Source organism: Triticum urartu, chromosome 6A, assembly GCF_056163025.1.
Source record: "Triticum urartu cultivar PI428250 chromosome 6A, HENAU_Tu73, whole genome shotgun sequence".
Taxonomy (NCBI): Eukaryota; Viridiplantae; Streptophyta; class Magnoliopsida; order Poales; family Poaceae; genus Triticum; species Triticum urartu.
The window spans coordinates 294,318,075-294,337,015 of record NC_141878.1 but is presented as its reverse complement, the minus strand read 5'-3'; the positions used below and the strand labels follow the sequence as shown (position 1 = coordinate 294,337,015).

Sequence of the window (18,941 nt, the reverse complement as noted above, 5' to 3'; positions counted from 1 at the left end):
TTGGCTGAGGGATCATAACTTTGAAAAGGTTTGATCTGAATCTATCTTGAAAGAATAACTTGAGATCTCGCTTTTTAAGATAAGGCTTTTATATTCTACATTTATTAAACAAATTATTTTATAAAAAGAGAGCACACTTTATTCAACTCACAGTTTACATAGGCTAAGATGTTCACTGGAAGCACAGAAGCTGGTGATGCCAAATACCCATACATGCTGGGGTTTTTTGCATTCCTCTGCATAAACTTGCATATCTTACATTGTGTTGCTCTTGTATTTGACTCAAAAAGATATAATAATTTCAAATCTATCCGTCCTAAAGAGTGCAAACTGTCCATATACAGGCAAGGTAATGATGATGGAAGCTATGGTTGCAGGAACACAGGAAAGTTCATGTCTTTTTCAAAACGACAGAACCGTATTTAGCTTGGCATGAGCTCGGACGTACATCAGGTGGAGTCATGCTGTACGGCGAGATTGTAAGACTACCTAGAAAGGCGATTTCTAGTGCAAAGCCGACGTACAATGCTAGCCAAGCCAGCGGAAGCCCTGTGTTTGTATTTGTAGCAGCACAGCGTGTGTAGCTAATTAGATTCGGACTAAAGCCAGAGGAGGCCGTGTGTTTGTGTCAGACTCGGCGTTTCTAGCTAATTGGAATTCAGACTCTTGCGAAATAAAGCCAGGGGAAGTCGTGTGTTTGTGTCGAACTCTTGTACATAGCTAATTAGGATTCTGATTGCTGGTATTTTTGTAACAAACGTGTGCACTTTTGTTAACTACGTTTCTTATTCCTATTTTTGTAACAAACGTGTGCACTTTTGTGGTTTTGATACTGAGATTGATAAGACTGAGAATAGATATGGATGTGTAATATTTATTTTGGTTTATCTTTAAGAAATGAAAGTTTAAGCACGTAGCGCCTTTACTAAATAGGAATCTTTTATGAATTTGTCTGATGGTCTGTGTTTGATGGATGTTCGACAAGTGTGGGTATGTGCTGAGAGGAACTTCTGTACAATCATGGTTTTTTTTTAAATAAAATTACAAGCATGAACAGTTTCGCATGTACGAGTAGTTATTCCTGATTTTTTTTTCTTTTTTCGAAAAGGGGGGCTCCCCGGCCTCTGCATCAAGGGTGATGCATACAGCCATCTTATTAAACAAGAAACAAACTGTGCCAACAAAGTTCCAAAGTCTCAAATTAAAAAAAGGAAAAAGCAGCCCACACAGAGCGCAAAAGGCTAGATACACAAACTAGCCAGGAAAAGATGCCACAACCGGCTAGCTAAACAAGGTAGGTAAACTAATTGCCTATCCTATTACATGACCGCCATCCAAACCGGTTGAAGATATCCCGAACTACCATCTCCCAACGGATAGACCCAGTAACCAAATACTCCCTGGCCTCCATCGGAGTGAGTAGCGACCACGAACGGATCACTGCCGTAGCTCGGAAAATAACCTGCAAAAAATGAATCCGTGGCCACTACTTACAGTTGTTCTGATCTAAGTATGCACTATCTTTTTTTACTTGCTACGGCTGGGGCTTGCCCAATTTGTGTTCAATTTTCTAAATCTAGAGTTATGCATGATACACACACGAATTAAAGCACCACTTTGCCGGTGCGAGAGAGTCGATATTTGTAACAAAATATTATGCGGTTATCTCTAGTTGTAGCCAACACACAACAACAATCAGCACATCAGATTTAGGGAGGCCAGATATGGTGTCAGGTTGAACATCCAAGAATAAGAGTTTTCATCAAATCTTGGCATAGCAACAATACCATGTATCGAAGAAAGTTGTATGCCACATTATCTGTCTGAAAGGTAATTGTCAACGTTAAACTGATTTTTGTTTATGCTATGTAAGGAGCAGAAGCAATATATTCTTTTAACTAAGATCTTTTACAGAAAGCAAAGCATTACTATTATCTAAACCTATGTAGTTCCCTAAGCTGAACAAACTAAACTTTATGATTGAGCTGGTACCATTGGCTAAACCGATGTAGTTCCCTAATCTGAACAAACTAAACTTTAGGACCAAGCTGTTGCGTTACAACATCTAGGATTGTCGAGACAATTTAGGAGCAGCAGTTGGACATATACTTGATAGCTTCTTCATCCTGATACAATTGATGAAGTACAGGACACCGGCAGGCATGCCATCTTCAGATTCATTGTCCTCGAATGTTAGAAGATGTCAAAAAAATTGTTTCCTGAGTTCGTATCCATCCTATACATTAAAAAAATTGTAATCGACTAAAATTACTTTCACATGTTTAAAATAATAACAATGATTGCGTAGTTTCACATGCGTAAAACAAAAACGATTATTTAAATGCTTATGGTATTCACCTTTAGAAATGGTAAATGTTGTTTCTCATCTTCCCATGTGGACATGTAGAGGGTAATAAGGTAACCAGATAGTTCCTTGATATAATACATACATATATCATTAGTTAATGTCGACAACATATATTATACATATTCAGTATACCAAATACTTAGTGTATGGTTTTTATATCTTGAAAAATGTTACCTGTTGTAAACAGGAATATCACCTACGATTTTGTGCCACCATAGGAGAATATTCTCATTCCATCTAGACCCAGGGCATGCCTTTGACATTGCTTTCGGTAAATATTCTGCAATCCATATAAGTCTATGCAAATATTTTGCGTGTGGGTTGTATTGGTAGATAGGATCGATAGGGATAGGATCCAAAATATGGACAGTATGTGTATCTTTGTCCAATATGAAGAGAATGAAATCACCATTTGAATGTACTGGAATACGAATCTGTAATATTCTAGATATTAGATGTAAAACAATGTCAGGTTGAAAGTAAGTGAGAAATGCTCTTACCGATTTGCATGTTGAAATATTATAGTTGAAACCAGGCCAACTACGAACAAAATATGCTAATTGTTCCACATCTAACTCTTTTTTGGAAGTTTGGATGTTGTCCAAAATCAGTAATCATCTAGTAGTATATATAACAATCGGTTAAAAAGGTTATTATAGAAATAGATTATATACAAAAAAATATAGTGAACATACCCAAAATTGCATTTCTAGATAATGTTTTGATATCAATCCCTTTCTCTTTTTGGTCGTTTCGATGTCGTCAAACATAAATTTGCACATGACCATATTTAAACAATAAGGATCCATGGGAGGATTGTCCTTTAGAATTGTTTGTAGTTGTTTGAGAGTCAACCTAATTGTATACGGGTTGGAGCTCTGTACCCATACTTTCCTGGTAATCATTATGATTAAGAAAATTACTAACTTGAAATTACTTACTCTAAAATCTCAGTGGAATTGATTGATTGGATGTAGCTGCAAATTTCACCTATCAACTCCTGTGGCTTATGTTAGAAAGAACAGATAATAATGATTGATATTTATTTTCAACAGTTGACGGGGTCAATTTTTTTGATTGATATTTATTTTCAAAGGGAGGCGGCGCGGCGCATACCATGAGAACTCGACGCACAATGACGGCAGTGGACCGCGGGCTGCGGCGCTACGGCCCAAGGGGTGACGCAGCGGCAGCGGGCAGGTGGGGGTGACGACGGGAAGACCTAGGGGTGGCGGCTGGGACTGCGGACCATGTCGATGTGGTCCGAAGGGGCGACGCAACGGCGGGGCGTGAGTCGGTGCAGCCGCAGGGACGGCCTCGGGCGGTGATGGAGACCGCCTGCCACGCTCGCAACGGCCCGACGGAGCGACGCAACGGCTGCATGAGGGTCGTTTGCAGCCACGGGGATGGCCTGGACCGGACGACCTCGAGGCGGCGATGGACCGCGGGCCGCAGCACTATGGCCCGAAAGGGCAACGCAGCGGCGACACGTATCAGTGCAGCCGCGGGTGTCGGTGTCAAAACCGGCGGATCTCGGGTAGGGGGTCCCGAACTGTGCGTCTGAGGTTGATCGTAACAGGAGACAGGGGACACAATGTTTACCCAGGTTCGGGCCCTCTCTATGGAGGTAATACCCTACTTCCTACTTGATTGATCTTGATGAATATGAGTATTACAAGAGTTGATCTACCACGAGATCGTAATGGCTAAAACCCTAGAAGTCTAGCCTATGTGATTATGATCGTCTCTACGGACTAAACCCTCTGGTTTATATAGAAACCGAAGGGACTAGGGTTGTACAAAGTAGGTTACATAGAAAGGAAATAGTACATCCGGCCGCCTAGCTTGCCATCCACGCAAAAGAGAGTCCTATCCGGACACGGGAGAAAGTCTTCTATCTTGTATCTTCATGGCCCAATAGTCGGGCCCATGTCCAATAGGCCGGACACCCGAGGACCTCTTAGTCCAGGACTCCCTCAGTAGCCCCCGAACCAGACTTCAATGGTGAGGTGTCCAGCGTGCAGATTGTCTTCGGCATTTCAAGGCGGGTTCCTCCTCCGATTACTTCAAAGTCCCCGACTTAAAGAGTAGTATTCGGCTTTCCATTTAATGTCGCACCCATCAGCTTCCATGCCTTCCTAACTTTAGCTTCCACGTGTCGAGCGAATACGAGAGGTCGGGGTATTTTTGCACATACCGCCCTGACCATAAAAGAGAGGCGCCTATTTAAAGAGAATAGATCTCAGATCCATTCCACACCCTCCAAAAAATTCCTCAGAGCTCGCAAGGAGGAACCACTCCAACATGGCTAGCACTCCCATCTCTTCCTCTCGTCCCCACGGCTCGGGAAAAGGTGATTGGGAGAGATGTTCCAAATCTCACGGTCAGCTGATGAAGCTGCAAAAACAGGACTTTCTTCCCCCCGCGGATCTAGTCCCCATCTGAGCAGGATTGATGTCCTTTAATGGCGGGGTTCAGGCAGAAAATTTCCCCAATCCGTCCAGGGGGAACGAGCATGCTCTGTTCCCTTCTTGCTAAGAGGCGTCGATTTCCAATCCATCCCTTCCTCCAAGGACTTCTAGAGTATTATGGCCTCCAACTGCACAGTTTCACTCCCGCCTCCATCCTGCACATCGCGGGTTACGTTGCTCTGTGTGAGCTATTCCTGGGATGTGAGGCCCATTTTGAATTATGGAGAAAACTGTTCTGCCTCGTCCCTCGTAACCAAGGGGGATCAATATTCGAAGTGGGAGGAGCCGAGGTATGGCGCATCGCCGGGACCGGATACCTGTCCGGCACGCCGAAGAAGGCTTCCGAAGAGTGGCCTTCCGAATGGTTCTATATTGACGACGTCTCTCTTCCTGACCCAGTCCGAATGGGTCTCCCCGAATTTTCAAGTGCTTCGTTGAAGTAACGCCACAGCTGGCACCCTCGGAGCCTCGAGGAGGAGGATAGCACGGGAGTCAGTCAGTTGATGGGCAAGACTAAGACGCTCACCCAGTCCGGATTATCAATAATCGAGGTAATAGGGATCTCCATAGTGCGGGGGGTCCAACCACTCCAATACAGAGGGCTTCCCATGTGGCACTATAATGGGGAAGATGACGCCACACGCTGCGGTCGGAAGGGTCCGAAAACCCCCGCCGCTTTGGCCAAAACATTGGCCGAACTGTACAAAGGGGAGAAGGAGGAGTTCACTCATCTCCAATGTCGAGATGCCTTTTCCATGTATAATCCTCCTAGCTGGGTAAGTTCCAATCCTACCATTTTACTCAATCCTTTCTCTGTATCATTTCTAATGGATAGTAACCAATCCACTCGCAACAAGAATGTCGGAAGGCTGCCGAGGGGATCTATAGCACCGCCCCCCAGCCGGAGGGTCACAACCGGGACCTTGACCCCAGATTCGAAGAAGATCCGGACATAGTTGTGGAGCTTGAGAATGGAGTATTCTACCAGACGAGCTATGATGGTACGAAAGTGTCCATCATTGCCGATTATCCCGGCCTCCTTCCTGCTTCGCATGTAAGTATTTTTAAGATACACATTCTTCGAAAGAGCTTCCTTATTGTGCCTCACCCACCGCACTACTACGTGCTCCAAAGGGGAGGCGCTCGATGCCGCAACGCGTACCAGAAGCATCTCCGAGGAGAGCGGTGCCCGCGCCGGACACATTTTCAAAGAGAAAGGCAAACGATAATACGGCAGAACCTTCATCAAAGAGGTAAGCCCTTCTTTTTTTTAATATGCCTCCTAGTCGCCGCATGAAATTGTGACATCATCCACCGTATTTTATCAGGAAAAGTGTCCGTGGGACTATGTCCGGGGATCCTGCCGGCCGTGCCTCCACTAGTCAGGTTCCGGACCCTGCCCTAAGGATGGGGGCTAACACGGCAGCGGCATCGGACTGTCCTTCTGTAGAGGATTTGGACGATATGTTCGTCACGAACTCCGAAGTGGAGAGCGTCATGAATCATCGTCGTCGGATGGCCACTCTCCGTGACTCCGGCTTTTCAAAGGAGGCATTCGATGCCTTCAGCTCGGCCGATGCATACATCTGAGCTGCTCGGGATGGACTTGCCAGGGCCACGGACCAGCATCTAAAAGATATGTGGGTAAGTGCAGATTTAATAATCATATACCAGTAGCCCCCGAGACTTAAAGCAGTTGATACAACTGATTTAAGGAACATTGTATGATCAGGCACTTATGGAGAAGAATAGCCTACTGTCTCAAGAGCTGGAAAAGTGTCAGACTCAGCTAACTGCGTCTACCGCCGAATTGGAAAAATCCAAGGAGGCACCACCTGGTAATGCTTCTCCCCATCAGAAGAAAGTATAATCATAAACCAGTTATATTAATACTGTTGTGTTTCCGCTGACAGAATCGCTAGAACAACTGAGAGAAAAATGAATGGTCGCCCAGGCTGGTGAACAAGAGGCCAAAAGGCAACATTGACAGGCGAGCGTGTGCTGACGCGGGTCAGGGAGGAGAAGAACAAGCTGCAGGATTCCCATACCCAACTGGGTGAAGAACTAAAAGATGTTCGGGCCCAGCTAGCTCACGCCGTCAAGGAGAATAGCAGGCTAGAAGGCGGCATATTTAGTATGCCTTTCAAGCTTGCCTCCCTATCATTCGACGATGGCAGGAACTGACAGATTTATGTCTGCAGCTATGCTGACTGGCTCTCCCGAAGAGGAGATGTCCGGATCTCAAGGCGACCTGCTACAAGAGCTGTCCCGGATGCACGAGCGAGCTCGACAAGCAATGCAGAGTGTTTCCAAGGCTTTAGGACCATCCGCCTCTCCTCCAGGAGGTATGGCGGAGCTCGTAGAGCTATTCAAAGGGGCATGGCGGCGTATTCGATTATGGAAGATATCAGCCTGCCGGGAAGGTGCGCGAGAGGCCTGGGCCATGGTGAAAAACATGGTACACCAAGCTTGATCTGAATCATATGTCCCGGGTCAGACCTCTAGGGTCAGATGGGAAAGAAATTCCCGTTAATTTGGTATATGACCAAGTAGAAATAGCCACCAAATATTCACAACAGGATTGTAAGCTAGACAGCCTGTTAGACGACATAGAGGAGGAAATTTTTGAGTCGAAGTGACTATGTAATTTCCTGGACATATTTGTCCCTAGTCGGATTGTAAAACAATTGTCATGGCCGACCTTTTCGCTTCGACCTCCGGACCCGAAGGTGCGGAGTGTTTCCAAATACCTGAGCGGCAAAATAGACTGGGGTATGCGTGCAAACAAGGCGTAGGGGTCATAGTTGCTTGAACAGACAAGTTGTATTCGTCTAGCTATGTTATATTACATTGTGATTGTAAGAAACATCTTCCATAGAAACTAGTTCCGTTAAGGGTTTCTTTCACTGGGTGTACATGCGTTAATGTGCATGTCTGAACTGTGATTGAGAAGATCGCATTATAAGTAACATCTGGGGGGGTCATCGTGGAAGAACTGTAAAAACGTCTTTAGTCCGCCGACCGAATATTCCCTTAAGAACGCTAGCTTTCGGCTTCACCCAGTCTGAGGTACACATCCGGATGACCCGGCAGTAAAAATCGTAGAGGTGCTCCCTTTATGCCCTAGCTGAACTGACGGGAACGTAGGGCATAAGCACAGGAGCCAGGCAACCCAGCTTGGCCAAAACTTAAGTCATACCGATGCATATAATGGCGAAGAAAAGGTGCAAATGAGGAAAAAATGCATATGTGATGAGCTTGATGCTCGAAGGATAACAATAATACACTTTTCTGCAAGAAGCCCCCAGGTATAATGGGCGTACACATTTAAGGATGTGTAGGTCATAGGTGTACGGTTTAGCCGCACGAAAGCTTTAAGGCTAAATAGAAAAAAGGAAAAGGCGAAAAGAGAGGAGGAAAAATAATGGAAACAACAGGGAGAAGGAGATGAACGAAGAGTTCGGCGCTAGGCATAGAATCTTCAGAGTCCGGCCGTGTTCCAGTGGTTCGGCTCTAGGCGATTGTCTGATGCATCACGCAGGCGGTACACTCCTCCCGTGAGAACTTCGTCGATGATGAAGGGACCGTCCTACTTGGGCTTAAGTTTGTCCTTTTTCTTCTCCGACAAGTGTAGAACGAGCTCGCCAACATTATAAGTCTTGGCCCGCACTTCTCTGCTTTGATATCTGTGGGCTTGCTGTTGATAAAATGCCGAACGGGCTTTTGCAATGTCACGCTCCTCCTCCAGGGCATCTAAGTTGTCCTGCCGATCAAGCTCGGCCTCTCTCTCTCTCTCTCTTAGTACATGCGCACTCGAGGTGAGTCATGAATAATGTCGCAAGGTAACACAACCTCTGCGCCGTACACCATGAAGAAAGGTGTATATCCGGTAGTGCGATTGGGCATGGTCCGCAGCCCCCAGAGTACGGAGTTGAGCTCTTCAACCTAGTCCTTGTCTAATTCTTTCAAAGACCGCACTAGTCTGGGTTTGATGCCGCTCATAATAAGACCATTAGCTCGTTCGACTTGACCATTTGTTTGCGGATGATAAAGCAAGGCATAATCGAGCTTAATGCCTAGATTAGCACATCAGGCTTTCACCTCATCGGCTACAAAATTGGAACACCATAACGGCGCAACGCCGGATATGAAGTCTATCACTGGTCCGTCCTCGGCCGTTTTAACTGGTTTGGCCTCTATCCACTTAGTGAACTTATCTACCATGACCAGCAGGTACTTTTTCTTATGGCTTCCTCCGTTAAGGGGTCCAACCATGTCAAGCCCCCAGACCGCCAAAGGCCAAGTGATGGGGATTGTTTATAGAGCAGTGGGTGGCATATGGCTTTGGTTGGCGAAAAGCTGGCATCCGACGCAATGTTGGACATGGTCCTGTGCATCTGCTCGAGCCGTCGACCAATAGAAACCTGTACGGAAGGCCTTGCCTACAAGGGACCGAGTTGCGGCATGGTGACCACCAAGACCGGCATGAATTTCAGCCAAGAGTTGCTGCCGCTCTTCCTCGGAGATACATCTTTGAAGTACTCCAGTAGGGCTTTTCTTGTAGAGCTCTCCTTCGTGGACCTTGTAGGCTTTCGAACACCGAACAATACAACGGGCCTCATTCTCATCCTTGGGGAGCTCTCGCCTATTAAGGTAGGCCAAGAAGGGTTTGGTCCATGGGGCAATGACTTCCATGATAAGATGGGCCGACGGTGTTATCTCGGTGGATGAGCCTCCGACGATATCAGTGTGTTTGGAATCTCGGTGGCTGAGCCTCTCTTGCGCCGATGTAACGCCCCGAGTCCGATGTGCCAGTTGTCGTCCAGTTATTCGCCATCGTTGCCATGTCATTTGCTTGCGTGTTGCATCTTATCATGTCATCATGTGCATTGCATCATCATGTTTTCAAAACTTGCACCCGTCCCGGCCTCCTCGTTCTCTCCGTTGTCCGTTCTGAGCCTAGACACACTTGCACGCGCACGTGGCATGTCCGAAATAGTATTTTATAAGTGGCCGGAAAATGTTCTCGGAATGGGATGAGAGTTGGTGTGTGGTCTTATTATAGTGTAGATAGACCGCCTGCCAAGTTTCATCGCATTCGGAGTTCGTTTGATAGCCCAACGGATAACTATAGCGACATTATAGTCGGTCTAACGTCGGACGTTTTCGGTCTCCGGAAACAGATGCCGGGCCCTCCCTCTCTCTTCTCCCCCTTGCAGTCTCGCCATGGCCCACCTAGTCCATCCTCCTTCCCCTCTTCGCTTCCGGAGTTGTCCGATGCGACCGCACGGTCCGAAACCCTCTCTGCACAGTGCATCGAACCCCTCATGTGCGCGTCCGAAATTGTCCCGGACCCGACCCGAATAGTCGTCACCGTTGGACCCGGGTCATCCCCAAACATCTACAAAACATCTCCATTTTATTATTTGGACTCCCTAGCCTATTTTTTCTCGACCGCCCGATTTCGATCGGAGGGTTCAACCTTAATCGTTTTTACCTATATATAGTCCACCGCCTTCTAAATCAGATCAAACCCTAGTCTAAACCTACCCCTAGACCCTCCCCTAACCTCTCAGCCGCCGGCCACCTACTCCCACTCCTCAATTTCTGCATCCACCCTCTCCCCCGCCGCCACTTGGCGCCTCCTCCACCATCAGCCGCCGTGGCCCGTGAAGCCCATCCGGGGCCCGCCCAGGCCTGGATCTCCCCACCGTCTCCCGTATGCCGCTCCCGAGCTTCTCCCGCTCGATCTGGGGCATCCCCGCGCCGGCCGAACCTCCTCCTCCTCACATCGTCACCGGCCAGCGCCATCGTCGGACAAGCCGACCAGGCCAGTACCCCGCAGCTCCTGCTCCTTTTCCCTGACTGTCTCTTTCTCCTCCTCCCTCTAACCTCTCTCTCCCGCCATGTTCAAGGTTCCCCCATGGCCGCCGGATCGGGGCGCCGCCGCAGTCGTCCTGCCCGTTTCCGGCGTCCCCTGCCTCTGCCTCGCCCGGATCAAGTGGATCCGGCGAGCTCTTCGCCGCTGTCGTCCGCATCGAGCTCCTGCTCGGTCCCTACTGCAGGAACAAGTCGAGGACGAACCAGGCATGTCCTGCGTTGACCCTCTGCATCGGCCGCGTCTAGCTGCTCGATCCGCTAGCGCCTCGCCTCGATCTGGAGAGGCCCAGCTCCATCCCCCGTCGGGCCCGCTGCAGCTGGCCTGCTTCCCCGGCCCAGTTCCAACGCCCCATCCCAGATCCGCCGGCCCAAGAGGCCCATGGGTGAGCAGCACACCCCCAGCGCCCACTACACTGTTGGCCCAGCAAGTTTCGGCCCAGTGGATGTTTTTTTTTGGTTCTACGAATTTAGCTAATTTCCAGGGTTTTGCAGATTTGCAGAAAAGCCCCTGTTCTTCATGCATATTGTAACTCATAAACGATGCATCATATTAAAATAAACTTAATATGAAAAATGCTTAGAATTGCATCTAGTTTCATAATATGTCTTTTTCACCCATGTTTAAAATGTTTAAAATGTTGTTTGGTTAAATTTGCTCCTATGTCATGCTAAAATGATTTAATTCATAACTATTCAACCGTAGCTCCGAATTAAATAATCTTTATATGTAATTGGGGTGGAATTTTGCCTAGTTTAACATGGTGGCCTCACTTTGCATGTTTAATAACTCTAAAATTGTGTTTAGGTCAGAACAGTACCAAATCTAAAATATGCACATGAGGATTTTTTTTTTCCGGACTTGTTGCTTGTTGTTCCGGCCTCATTTAACCTTGCCTAGATTAGATAGTTTTATTATGCTTCACCCTCTTGCCATGCTAACAACATTTAATATTGTTGGGTACATAAACAAGATCGAACTAAATAAGTCACGTGGTGTTCCGTCAATATGCAACTCGTTGCATATTGAGCTCCATTTAATTTGCAGGATTGTTTGTGCACTTTGCCATGCCATGCTTGTTTAACCGGACATGCATCGTAATTGTTTGTGCATCATGCAATGTCTATGTCGTGGTTGTTTACTATGTTGTGTGCTTCTTTCCGGTGTTTGCTTCTTCGGGTTGGTTCCGGTTACGTCGCGTTTGTGAGGACCCATTCGACTACGTCCGTTTGTCTTCTTCATGGACTCGTTCTTCTTCCTTGCGGGATTTCAGGCAAGATGATCATACCCTCGAAATCACTACTATCTTTGCTTTGCTAGACTGCTCGCTCTTTTGCTATGCCTATGCTGCGATACCTACCACTTGCTTATCATGCCTCCTATATTGTTGAACCAAGCCTCTAACCCACCTTGTCCTAGCAAACCGTTGATTGGCTATGTTACCGCTTTGCTCAGCCCCTCGTATAGCGTTGTTAGTTGCAGGTGAAGATTGAAGTTTGTTCCTTGTTGGAACATGGAGATGTTGTTCCTTGTTGGAACATGTTTACTTGTTGGGATATCACAATATATCTTATTTAATTAATGCATCTATATACTTGGTAAAGGGTGGAAGGCTCGGCCTTATGCCTGGTGTTTTGTTCCACTCTTGCCGCCCTAGTTTCCGTCATATCGGTGTTATGTTCCCGGATTTTGCATTCCTCACGCGGTTGGGTTATAATGGGAACCCCTTGACAGTTCGCCTTGAGTAAAACTCCTCCAGCAATGCCCAACATTGGTTTTACCATTTGCCACCTAGCCTTTTTCCCTTGGGAGTCGCGCATCCCGAGGGTCATCTTATTTAACCCCCCCCCCCGGGCCAGTGCTTGTCTAAGTGTTGGTCCGAACTGAGTAGACTACGGGGCCACCTCGGGGAAACTTGAGGGCTGGTTTTACTCGTAGGATGTCTCATCCGGTGTTGCCCTGAGAACGAGATATGTGCAGCTCCCATCAGGATGTCGGCGCATCGGGCGGCTTTGCTGGACTTGTTTTACCTTGTCGAAATGTCTTGTTGTACCGGGATACCGAGTCTGATCGAAACGTCTCGAGAGGAGGTCTATTCCTTCGTTGACCGTGAGAGCTTGTCATGGGCTGAGTTGGGACACCCCTGCAGGGATTTGAACTTTTGAAAGCCGTGCCTGCGGTTATGGGCAGATGGGAATTTGTTAATGTACGGTTGTAGATAACTTGAACCTTAACTTAATTAAAATGAATCATCAGCGTGTGTAACCGTGATGGTCTCTTTCCGGCGGAGTCCAGGAAGTGAACACGGTGTTGGAGTTATGCTTGACGTAGGTTGCTTTAGGATCACTTCTTGATCATACTTTATCAACCGTGCTTTGCCTTCTCTTCTCGCTCTCATTTGCGTATGTTAGCCACCATATATGCTAGTCGCTTGCTGCAGCTCCACCTCATACCTTTACCTTACCCATAAGCTTAAATAGTCTTGATCGCGAGGGTGCGAGATTGTTGAGTCCCTGTGGCTCACAGATACTTCCAAAACCAGCTTGCAGGTGCCGATGAGTCCGTGCAGGTGACGCAACCAAGCTCAAGGAGGAGCTCGATGAAGATCTTGTCTTTTGTGCTATTTCGTTCTAGTTGATCAGTAGTGGAGCCCAGTTGGGGTCGATCGGGGACCTTTGTCGCTTTTGGGGTTCTTCTTTTATTTCGGTTCCGTAGTCGGACCTTGATTGTATCTGGATGATGTAATGTTTTATTCATGTGATTGTGTGGAGTGGCGATTGTAAGCCAACTATGTATCTCTTTCCCTTATATATTACGTGGGTTGTGTGAAGATTACCTCACTTGCGACATTGCTTTCAATGCGGTTATGCCTCTAAGTCGTGCTTCGACACGTGGGAGATATAGCCGCATCGAGGGCGTTACAGCCGATTGTTTGAAGCGAAAGTCTCGAAGACTGTCAATACTCTGTGGTCGTCATGTTCCGAGGGGATTTGCTCCCCGGTGTTTTTGGTGAGGATATCCTCGCCGCTCTTGGCCACTTGCCGGAGTATCCAGCATGCTCTAAGGCTGTGGGTTGGTACAGTATCCAGTGTTGTGTGTATTTTGCATGGCCTATCGAGCCATCCCTCCAGAACGGTTCTGCGTCCCGTAATGGGTTTTGATTTCTTTACTATTTGGTCGGGCTCCCCATGAGGGTGCATCCTTTTTGTCCGGACGAGGGGTTGAGTGGAAATCTGTGGTTCCCAACGAGCTGCGTGAGCTTTCCAGGCGCTTTCCATTACGCAATACTTTTGTACTATGGTTGCCAAGTCAACAAAGTGTGATATGTGACGGCGGTTGATGGCGTTGAGGATTCCTTCGTCCGTGCAATTATTGCAGAATGCTGAGATGGCATCTTCATCACGGCAATCTTTAATCTTGTCTTCGACAAGGAGGAATCTTGCCCAAAAGTGATGGACTGTTTCCTGAGACTGCTGCTTTATGCACGTGAGGTCGTGCACATCTGGGTGGGTGGGTGGATTTAAATCCGAACCCTGACCCAATTTGGGATCCGGAGTTTGAGAAATTTTCGACCTTAATAGTTCGGGCTCCGGGAGATCGACCGTTTTCTCAGGTCTACCGTCTGATTCCGGGTTCGGAGGACAAGGTATGCCGTTCCGCGGACAGGTATCCAGATCTTCAAACTCAGAGATACGAACATAGTTTGTCCTCAGTATCGAGGGAGCTTTGTTTCTTTTCTACTCTACTACCGCTATCTGGTGGGTGATCGATGGAGATTTGATTTCTCTCTAATCGGGTTTAAGTCCAATCCGATCGTAGTCTGTAGCGACCCCTAAGGTGGCGATGTGATCCAGGAGTCCGCTCAAGGATGACAGTTCCGTTGAATCCATCTGTTTGGAGTATTCGGAGTCAATTCGGAGGCGATTTTGGATGACCCGAGAAGTCATCGTCGACTCACCGGCCGAAGGGGCGGTCATGATAAAGCAACCCAGCCATTGAGTGGCTCGAACGCGTCACTGAGCTCGTCCGCGCCGCGGGGGGCTCTCCGGCGCCGTCCCACTCTCTGCCTCCCCCTCAACCAGCCGCAGGCGACGGGGCTCATGGCGCGCCTCCACCACCTCAGCCCCAAGACGTCACCTTAGCACCAAGGCACGCGGCTCCACGACGTGATCTGCCACGCCCAGCGCCCGCGCGTGAAGAGAGAAGCTGCCAAGAAATTCTGCGGCGGCGAGAAGCTGCACCTGCGCTCCCCGTGCCACCTCGTCAAGACCGTGCACCACCCACAGCGGTGCAGCGCGCACCTCGTCAAGACCAAGCTCCACCTCCCGAGGCAGGCCCGGCAACCACGGATGGTTGTCGCGTCTTCACTCCCGAGCTGCGTAGCGTCGCCTGGCCGGGCAAGTTCAAGCCGGATCTGCCTCATTGCTACGACGGTACCGCTGGCCCCGCGGAGTTCCTACAACTCTATGAGCTGAGCATCGAAGCGGCAAACGGTGACGAAAAGGTCATGGTGAATTGGTTTCCCATGGCTCTCAAGGATGGAGCTCGCTCCTGGCTCCTGAACCTGCAGCACGACTCGATCTCCTCCTGGGACGAGATGCGCGACCGCTTCTTCGCCAACTTCCAGGGCACTCGCGACCGTCCACCGGCCACGGGTGACCTTCGCCGCATCAGGCAGCAGCCAGGAGAGACCCTCTAGAAGTACATCCAGCGCTTCAACAACACCCGCCTCAAGATCCCCAAGGTCACGGACGAGGCCATCATCTCCGCGTTCTCCGATGGCGTCCGTGACGTCAAGATGAAGGAAGAGCTCGCCATCCACGAGGAGCTCTACACATCTCAGGAGCTGTTCAACCTAGCGAACAGGTGCGCAAGAGCCGAGGAGGGGCGCCTCTATCTCCTTGAGCCGCCAGCCGTGGGCGCGGAGGAGAAGAAGGCCAAGGCCAATGACGTAAAGCGCAAGGAGGTAGATGTGCTCGCAGCGGAGCCCGACATCAAGCGGGGCAGAGATCAGCCCAAGTCATCCAAGAACGGCCGACCATTTTGCGCCTTCCACAACCTGAACACCCACAACACCAGTGACTGTCAAGAGCTCAGAGCCATACGAGAAGGATGCTATGGTCGACGCCCCGAGCGCAACGACTGGGGCTACGGCCGTGGAGGCGGATGCTGGGACGACCGTGGCCAGCGCCAGGAGTGGCACGATCGACCTCGTGAGGACCGCTGGCAGGACCAGCCTCGTGAGGGCACCTGGAGGGACCCGCCTCGTGAGGATCGCCCCCAAGGCAACGCTGGTCTTCCCCCGCTGCCGCCACTAAGAAGGAACGACGGCTACCACCAGGACGAGGGGGTTGGGGGCTTCCAGCAGCCACGTGCGATCGCCTGCATCTTGGGCGGCACCCAGGCCCCAGCCTCTTAGCACGTCCTCATGCTGTTTTCTCGCGAGGTGAACGCGGCGCTCCCCAAGCTCGAGGTCACGCGCCCGCTCAGGTGGTCCCAATGCGCCATCACTTTCAGCTCGACGGATCAGCTCAAGTGCGTAGCCACCACTGGCACCCTTCCTATGATGTGTTCCCCAGTCATCAGCAATGTGTAGGTCACCAAGATCCTCATCGAGGGCGGCACAGGGCTCGACGTCCTATCCGTCGACACGTTCGACAACCTCCAAGTGCCATATGAGCAGCTCCAGCCCACCAAGCCTTTCTCAGGAGTAACTGACGGCTCCACCACGCCGATAGGGCAGGTCCGCCTGCCTGTCACCTTCGGGGAGCGCAAGAACTACCGCACCGAGCTCATCGACTTTGACGTCGAGCACATCCGCCTGCCGTACAATGCCATCCCCGGGTATCCAGCTCTGGCCAAGTTCATGGCAGTCACTCATCACGGCTACAACGTTCTCAAGATGCCAGGATGCGGAGGAATCATCACGGTCCCGTGTGAAGAGAGAGATGCGGTGTGCTCCCTTGAGCGCGCCTTTCAAGCCGCTCCAATCGACGACCCCGACAGCAGAAATGAAAGCCCTCTGGAGACAATCCCCAAGAAGAAGAAGCCGCGCCGCGCAGGACCTTAGGAGGACGGCGTCGTGGCAGAAGCCACATCAGGACCGGCGCACGGTCTAGGGGCGCCTCCCTTCGTCGCATAGGAAGGCGCGCCCGGCGCCCTCCTCAGGCAGGGATCGGGGGCTCTTTTCTAGATGGCCTCAGACCTTGCCAACCTCACGAGGGAGGCGCTTGGGCACCACTTGGAAGCGTGCTTCGTGGCACGTGACCCTCAGGAGAGCACAGGGCAAGGAGTGCCCACCACTCATGAGTTCATCACGAAGACTACCCAGGGACTGCAAGAAGCTAGAGCCATGCGCGGCGACGGCCGCCCACAAGGCGCAGCTCCGCATCCTGGCGAGGAGGCTGGGCTGCGTGTCTGCATCGACGTCGTAGGGCCCAAGAGGGCCGCATCTCAGGAGCGTTTCTGGCCTTCACGTGTGGGCCGCTGCGAGGGCCCGCCGCACAGCTACGTTTGTATGCCCTTTGGCTTGCCGAGCGTGGCATCGACCTATCAGCGCAACATGCAACGTGTCCTGGCGGCTCAGGAAGCCAGGTACCACGCTGTTCTGGAGGATATGGAGACGGTCTTTAGGGAACCTCCCGAGCCCCCAGAGCCTCCCGAGGCTCAGGGTCCTGGCGGCTCATGAGGAGTCATTTCTCCAACGCACGCCTTCAGCTGCACCAACTCTGCTTCGTCTACAGAACCAGGTGACATTTTCCAAGATCGTTTAGCTGGAGTGCCCCTCGGGCTGCATTATTCCCAGGCCGCGTGGGTCCATCCTTGCGGCATGTATCCCTTTTGCTTATGTCTTCAGCTTACCTTGTTGGGGGCGCCCCTCGGGCTGCATCATCCCCAAGCCGCTCGGGCCGGACCCGGTGGCATGTAACTTCCAGCATTTATCCAAGCTGATCTGCTCTCCATGCTTAACCTGCCAACTGCTATCACCTGCTCGATCATCGCCTCCCCCGAGGCCTCCGCACAGGCACGGCGCTGGTGCATGGGTACGCCCTGCCACGCCGACAAATCTGAGCGGTCGAGCTCTGGCTCGCGGCACGCCCCACGCACGTCACCTCACCAGGCCCTTAGTGCCTTCTCATCTAGAGCAACCAGAGGCAGGCTGACAGCTGTAACGGCAAACCGTGTTTCTTCTTGTGCCTGTTCACAGGGATCCCGTGGGAAGGATAGCAGGCGGCACCGCGAGTCTCCTTTTCTCTTGTGCAATTCGCTTGCGCGTTAAAAGGGGGGCTCCTGAGCATCGCGACTCAGGAGCTCTTACTGGCTCTCCAGCCCTCACCCCCTGGCCTTGACCACGGCATCGCGACCTAGCATACCAGCGGCGGCTGAGCTCGCTCGAGGGCCGGGACCTAAGGACGTAGAGCACTAAGGAGAGCATGAGGGGAGGGAAACTCGTATGGGCCAGCCTAGCTATGCCGCACGAGTAGGCGCGCAGCCCTAGCGCAACGTTAGGAGTCGCCACGAGATCAACGAGATAAGTCCCGCACTCGGATTGGCTAAATGTTTGGGCCTAATGGTCACTCACGGCTTGCCCCAGCCCCGTTGCGGCCACGTCAACTCCCTTTCTAGCCTTACCATGCCTGCTTGAGCGCTAAGGGGGACCTCCTGAGCATCGCGCCTTAGGAGCTCTTACTGGACCTCGGACCGCACACCTCCTGGCCTTGACCACGGCACGCGACATACCAGCGATGGCTGTAGCCTACCTGGGTACCGGGACCTGTCGGCGTAGAGAAACAAGCTATCGCGAGGAAAGAAAGGGGGACCGAGCCTTAACGGGACATGCGTTCACCAGATTTTCATAACAGGGAAGATAAGCACAAATGACATTACAGACCCTTACATGCCCCCACGGGGTAATTCATGATTCATTGCAGGAAACAAAAGCCGATACTAAGGCAAATCCTATCTACATCCTTCTGTGGTGGACGCCATCATCAACAGTGAGCCACGGAAGGCCGGCGCCAACCCCATCCAGATTAGCGGCGGCGACGGCCGGACGCCGCAACTCTGCTCCGAGCGCAGCGAGAGCTCGGAGGCACGTAGATTTCGTCGCTCGTCTCCGTATTCTCGTAGAGCTCGGGAGAGCTGCTGTACTCCCAAGGGCTGCTGCTGCTGGAGTGGTCGCAAACGGGGCGTGCATCAGTCCCGCACTCCTCTCCGGAGCAGC

At 50.5% G+C, this 18,941-nt stretch overlaps 1 pseudogene; it reads right to left on the bottom strand.

The window, feature by feature from the left end:
* Nucleotides 1-2,065: 2,065 nt before the first annotated feature.
* LOC147965046 (uncharacterized) lies at nucleotides 2,066-3,273 on the bottom strand (annotated as a pseudogene).
* Nucleotides 3,274-18,941: the final 15,668 nt, after the last annotated feature.